This window comes from Belonocnema kinseyi, chromosome 9 (assembly GCF_010883055.1).
Source record: "Belonocnema kinseyi isolate 2016_QV_RU_SX_M_011 chromosome 9, B_treatae_v1, whole genome shotgun sequence".
Lineage (NCBI taxonomy): Eukaryota > Metazoa > Arthropoda > Insecta > Hymenoptera > Cynipidae > Belonocnema > Belonocnema kinseyi.
Genome location: NC_046665.1, coordinates 26778727 through 26786173, shown reverse-complemented (window position 1 = coordinate 26786173; position 7447 = coordinate 26778727).

Below are 7447 nucleotides of genomic sequence, written 5' to 3'. Positions count from 1 at the left end.
TAACGCGTGGGCTAAACGACGATCAGACAGGCGACCAACAAGGCGATGCTAACGGCGACCAAGACGAAGAGGAAGACGAAGATGTGGATATAAATTCTCTAACAGCGAAAGAATCGAAATTTCGATTACGACCCCTAGGCCTGAAGACAGTTGGGAATAAAGCGGATTTGAGAAATCGCTTATCTGAAGCTTGGGAAAATGGCGATGAAGATGAAGAGCAAGTAGTGTTCGAAAGTGAACGCGGGAGGGCACCACCGATACAAAATGGCGACGACGTAGAGAGGAGATGACGAGAAGTGGTAGTTCGTAGAGCGCGTATTGACAGACGACAGCGCTCAAGTGACAAATCGGATGCTACCACTGAAGTTTACCGAGGCCCGCGATGTGAACAGCCGACAGACAGACGAATTCCGCAACGCATAATGATGACGTTTAAATATGTAGAGGGAACGTTGGACGCTTTAGCGGAGATGATGGACGTGATATAAAACACTGGATCGAAGAATTTGAAGAGACAGCGCTGCTTTCTGATTGGAGTGATGTTCACAAGGCCATATACGCTAGACGATTGCTTCGAGGCTCGGCAAAGTTATTCGTCAGCTTCGAGGATTGCAAGCAGTCATGGGTTCATATGAGAAAAGCGTTGTTGCAGGAATTCAGCCCAAAAATTGACAGCTACGAAGTACGCCGCAGATTGCAGCAGCGTAAGAAGAAGAATAACGAGAGCTACCACGAATACTGTCACTGAATGATGGAAATCGGAGCGCAGGTAGAAATGGAGCAAACAGCAGTGGTCCAGCATATCATCGAAGGTTTGGACGGCGACGAAGCAAGTAAGATAGTTTTGTTGGGAGCAAGGGACATCCGAGAGCTGATTGTAAGATAAGATATGTACGAAAAGATCAAGAGGAAAGCGAAGGCAGGCGGTAAATTATATAGTTCGCAAAAGAGGGTACCGAATAAAAGTTCTGAAACAAAGACTGCTAATTGTTTTAATTGCGGGTTGAAATGGCACATGAGTAGGGAGTGTCCGATGAAAAGCCAGGGCTCAAAGTTTTTTAATTGTGACGAACATGGGCACAAGGCTACAGAGTGTAAAAAGGTTGGTGCGGCCAGATTCATCTGAAGACTACGCCATGAAGGACGGACTGCTTTGTAAACAGGTTCAACATGAGTGGCTTATGGTTGTACCGAAACAGATGCAGGATGATGTGATCTGGAAATACCATGAAAAAGCCATTTTGGAACAACGAAGACGGAACAACTAATGAGAAGTTGTTATTGGTGTCAAGGGATGCACGAGAAAGTCCAGAAATGGATACAAAATTGCGTTTTATGTATCCTGGCGGAGAGGAAACACGGTAAGCCAGAAGGATTCCTGCATTTACTCGAAAAGGGCGAAGGACCAATGGACACCTACCACGTGGACCATCTAGGTCCGTTACCCTCAACAAAGAAGAGAAATAACCACATACTTGCGGTTATTGATGCATTCACCAAATTTGTGTGACTATATACAACGAAGACTACGAGTTCTGTCGAGACGATTGACAAGCTGCTGAGACAGTCTGCTGTTTTTGGGAATCCACGACGGATAATATCGGATCGGGGTACAGCTTTCATATTAATGGAGTTTGAGAGTTACTGCGAAGAGGAGGGGAATCACGCATACGGCCATCGTTACAGGCTTACCTAGAGGAAATGGTCAAGTAGAGCGTTTGAACATTAATTCCAATTTTGACTAAGCTAGCAGCTCCAACGCCGGGTGATTTGCATAAATTCGTTGATAGGGCCCAGCAGTATATCAACCACGTTTCAACGAGGAGCACAGGAGTGTCGCCTTTCACACTTCTTTTCGGAACCAGAATGAGTTTGAGGGAAGATCCGAAAATTTCTGAGATCATCGAGAAAAAACAAGCTGCTCTGTTCTTGGAAAAACAAGACGCGCTGAGGGATAGGGTTAAAGAGCCTATCGCCGAAGTTCAAACTTAAAATGAAAAAGCTTATGATAAGAAGCGTAAGGATGTAACTTGTTACAATGAAAATAATTTGGTGGCGATCCGACGTACACAAGGAGGACCAGGGCTAAAATTTTGTGCGAAATTTTTTGGATTATACAAAATAGCGCAAATTTTGAGGAACGAACGATACCTGGTACAAAAGATAGGACAAGGAGAGGGGCCTAAGAGACGTCAACATCAATGGACAAAATCAAACCATGGGTGGGTACTGATTCCTTGAGTCACTCCGAGAAGGAACTACTACCTCGACTGACGCCTGAGGGCAGGAGTCATGGTCAGGATGGCCGAGTGTAGTATGTGAATATGCCCGCCCCTTGGCCAAGTGCGGTGTGTGGCACCCTCGGTGTTAGAAATAGGTAGTTCGGCGGAGAGGTGTGAGTGTGAGGCAGTCTGTCGGGGAGTGTCGCGGGTAACTGTTCAGAAATTTAGAGTTTCTGTATCTTAATTATTATTCAGCGAATAAACCGCATTTATGTTTTAACTGGGCTTATTCATTTGATCCCTACAGATATATGTTAGTAAAAAATTCGTCTTGTTTGGTAGAAAATTGTTCTTTTTTATTAAAACTTCATTTTTGGTTATAAATTTAACAAATTTGTAAACAAATTAATTTATTTTGTTACAAAATGATCTTTTTGTGTGGAAATTCATTTTCTGGTCGACAATTTAACTATTTGGTTGATAATTAATTTTTTTAGTGAAGACCCATCATTATAGTCAAAAATTTTTTTTTAATTTTACTATTTAATTGAGCATTCTTTTTTTTCCTGTTAAAAATTAAGTTTTTAACTGAAAATTAACGGCTCGGTTTTTGGTTGAAAATTTATCTTTTTATTTGGAAAGTCAACTTTTTTTAACAGTTCATTTTTTTTAATTAACTATTTTCTTTGAAAATAATATGAATAAAGGTCAGGGAAAATGAAAAATTGCCCAGGGAAATGTTAAGAAATTTTAAAATTCGTATTCGCAAGCTTGTTTTTTAAATAACGTACCTTAAATTAAACTGTATCATTGCTGGGGAAAATTAGAGGTTGAAGGGGGTGAGAAGTAGAATAATGTTCTGATTTTACGATCAAGCCTTCCTGTCACCCTAACTAGAGACGCTACTTTCGCACAAATTGTCTGCTAATGCCACTATTTATTTCCCTTCCTAGCCTTCTCTTAAAAATACTTCGACCTCCTCTGGGTTGGGCGGGTGGTCGACAGTAACTAGAGGGTCTTGGAAGAGTCGAGATGGGTCAGAGAGAAACTGTTGGTTTTATCTAACCCACCTCTTTATCCGCTCTAGGCCCGTTTTTTGAAGTAGGTCTGCAGGGTTTCGCAGACATTGATGCGAAAAGTGCGATAGCTCCGGGTGTTTCTCGCACCACAGAACATACAGTCGTGCCATGTAACCCCGTTCAGGGGCTAAACTCGCATCGAGGCACTCTAGCAAGTCGCGATTCAGTCGCTTTGTCCACTTTAAGAACTTTTGAATATATTTTAAAATGGTTCCCATTCTTTCGTAAAAATTTTGTAAAATTCTGCAAAAAAGTGGCCTCAAAATCTTCCAAATTTTTTTTTTGCAATTTTAGAAATCTTTTAAAATATTTGAATTATTTTCGGGATGACGGATAAACCCCGAATAATAAAATTCCCGACACTGTAAACTTCCCGAAGTTATAAAATGCTGAAATCTAAAAATCCCGAATTTAAAAATTCTAGAATAATGAAATTGTGGACAGTTTACAATATTATCGAATTTGAAAATTCCCGAATAATAAAACTCCAAGCCGAATGCTGTCCAATGCAATAATCAAATATCTTTATTATAGAAACCTTGTTTAATGGTAAATTTTTTAAAATTATTGTTTCAATTTAAAATAACAATAATTGTTTCCCAGTGTTATACAAAAATAATATTAAAAACACGTGAGCTTCAAATGCAACAAACTTTGCAGGATTTAATTCAAACTGATTTAGCGCGACTTTTCTTTTTATTTCTTTTTTTAAATAATTATTTCATTTTTGAGAGCGTTTTTTGTAATGCATAAAAATACAATGCACATTTTCAAACAACATTTTTTATGCAAAAATACAGTTGTTCAATTATTGTTATGTTAAATTTAAACAATAATTTTTTAAACTTTAAACATTAAACAAGTTTTTTCTTTGGTATAAATATTTTATTATTCTATTTAAAAAAAAATTTATTAACAAACTATTTTTTTTTAATTGTTCAAATTAGGGAGTTGTCTATTTCGGATATTGTATAATTCAGAATTGTTTCTCGGGAATTCTCAAATTCGGTAAGATTATAAATTGTCGAGAATTTTCTAATTCGGGAATTTATATTTCGACAATGTTATAATACATGAATCGAATATATATTTCTGGATGAAAAATTCAAAAATTCAAAGCGCACGTGTTTTTCAATTTATTTTTTAAACAAATTTTCATAAAATTACTATCCAGGTGACGGAAATTTCTTTTTTTGGGATTTCTAGTCATCCCTTTCGGGATTTTTTTTAGTGGTTCCATAGTTTTATACCTCATCTTAAAATTATGTAATTTTTCAAAATAAAAAGTTAACATTTAATTTCGAAATCATCAAAAGTATCAATTTTCTTTTAAATTATTTCAGATCTTTTCAAATTATTTTTGAAATTTTTCGGAACTTTTAAATATATTTTAAACTGATACCCATTTTTTTTCCATTTCGGTAAAAACCTGCACACAAAATTTTCTCAAGAGCTTCCAGGTTTTTTTTTATAATTTGGTAAATCTTTGAAATGCTTTGAAATATTTTAAAACATTCTCTTTGAGTTATATACTTTTTCGAAATAAAAAATCATTTTACATCCTCACAGAAAACTTTATTCTTTTTTAATATTTCAAAATTCTTGTAAAGCTCCAAATTTTTTTCGTTTATTTGAAACATTCAGAAACCTCCAGCTTATTTTATTTATTTCTAAATTATTGATTGTTTAACTGTTCTTTAAGAATCAAAATAAAATACTTTTACCTTCGAAATACAAACACAAAAATACAAAAATTATAATTTTAACATTCAAAATTCAAATTTATCACTCTGAAATTGTGACAATTCATTTTAAATTGTTTACTATTGAGAATTGTTCTGTTTTTTTTTTTAATTTCTAAATTAAATAGATTAAAAATTGAATATTTTGCACTGAAATAATACTACAATTATATTTTGAAATTGAATAAAGTCGTTCATTTGAGAAGCTATTAATTCGAACGTTTAGACTTGTGTCACTACTGAGGCTTTCGAATAAATTAGTTCAAATTTTATTGTTAAAATATATCAATTATATCATTTTTAACAGATTCAGAATCGTCTTATAAAATCAATCACTTTAAAATTTTTAATACTCGAACTTCAGTACAATTTTCGATCATTTTTTGGTTCTAACTTACGGGACAATCATTTTATTCCTTGGAAGATTTTCTACAAATCTTGTTGATAATTTTTACAATCTCGTCCAAAGTAAAAAGGTATTAGGTTTTTGCGAAAAATGTCTTTCGCGGATTTCATCAAATGTCGACGTTTTGAGGCCCCTTGAGTCAGAAAAACCAGTTTTTACGTCTGTGTCTGTCTCTCCGGCGCCGTCGTTGTTGTTGTTCTCTGTATATCGGATAACTTTCGAAAGAATAATCGGATTAGATTGTGCGTTGACACACAGATTTTTTATTTTAAGAATTGTATGTAAAAATTAAACTATTTTTATTTTTATACACAATATTTTTCTTAAATTAACTTGTTGCAATAAAAGCGTTTCGAACAGGTTTTTTTTTTTAATCTTTCGGGGAGTAAAATTAGTATTTATAGGTCGACAAAGGTTTGTTTTCTTTACAAAATTTGGCTTTCGTCTACATTTTTCCAGTTTTTTTACTCTAATAATGTACAATTTACCTTTGTATCTTGGGTGAACAAATCGGTTTTATTGTTTGAAAAATATTCTTTATAAATCAATATTCTGCACAGAAAATTACCCTGAGTGACCTTTCATTCTAATTTTATAAACGTGAAAAACCCAAATTTCAATGTTTTCAATCGTGAAAAATAAATAAAATGTTTTAATTAATTTATATTTAAAACAAAAAACCTTTGTATACTTCAATCTAAATGCAGCTGAAAACATTGAATTTAAAATGCGTTGAATTTAAGGTGTATTTCAAAAAAAAAAACTGAAAGCAGAGGATCGACTTCCAAAAGAAGCGACTAAGTAAGAAAGTGACTCGTTGGTCTGCAAATGAGCATGAAAAATGGTGTATTTTCGCATTTTTAACGTTTAAATTTAAACTTTTTTGTATTGTAACAATCTCGAATCCCAGAATGTTTTTTTGACCTAACCTATAACTTATAACGAAAATTCTAAAAATTCTGAAAATGAAGCAAATTTTAACGTTAAAATTCAAGTTCTTAAACTGAAATTCATTAGGAAAAAATCGACAAGATAGAGCGCCGAAATTGAAATTAGAGTAAATTTTCTGTACTTCTATAGGGACGGCGGAAATATCCCGAAAAATAAAATTCTCGGCTTGGTAAAACTCTCTCTGTCCCAAATAATAAAATTCCAAAACTAATAAAATTTCCGAACAGTTTATAATGTTACCAAATTTGAAAATTCTCAAAATGTATAATTCCCCAAATAAAATTGTTTCTTAGTCAATATTATTTACTTCTTAAAAATACGATAATAAAATATTTTTATCAAATAAAATTTTGTTTAATATTTAAAGTTTTTTAAATTATTGTTACAATTTAAAATTAAAATCATTGTACAAAAATTGTATAGACAAATTAATGTAAAAAAACAGGTGTGTCTCAAACGGAAAAAAATTTCTTCCTGAATTTTCTGCGAACCTAATAACATTTTCCAAACAAACTTTACATGATTCAATTTAGCATTAATTTATCTCAGTTGCTTTTTAATTTTTTTAATTAACATTTCGATTTTTCGGAAAAACTTTTGTAATTTAAAAAATACTATGCACACTTTCAACCAAAATATCTTATCCATAAATATTTTTTGTTTCAATTATTGTTATTTTAAATTTAAACGATAATGGTTAAAAGCTTTAAACATTAAAAAAGTTGTTTCTTTGGTATAAATATTTAATCATTTCAATTTTTAAAAAATGTTGTCAAAGGAAAATGTTTTCAGCACTTGTTTATCTCAAAATTTCTTTCTATTATAGTTTTTTAAATTAAAAATTTGATTTTTCGAGAAAACTTTTTTTTCTAATTTAAAAAAAGACTATGTACAGAAGACATGGCTTAAGGTTCAGATATGAAAAAATTGAGTGATACATGTCAAACTTTTCTAACCTCAAAAAATCTTTCTACTGCTTTACCGACATATTTTGCGAGGAATGAGAAAACAATAATTCGAATTCGTAGTACGGTGACGGCAGCACCT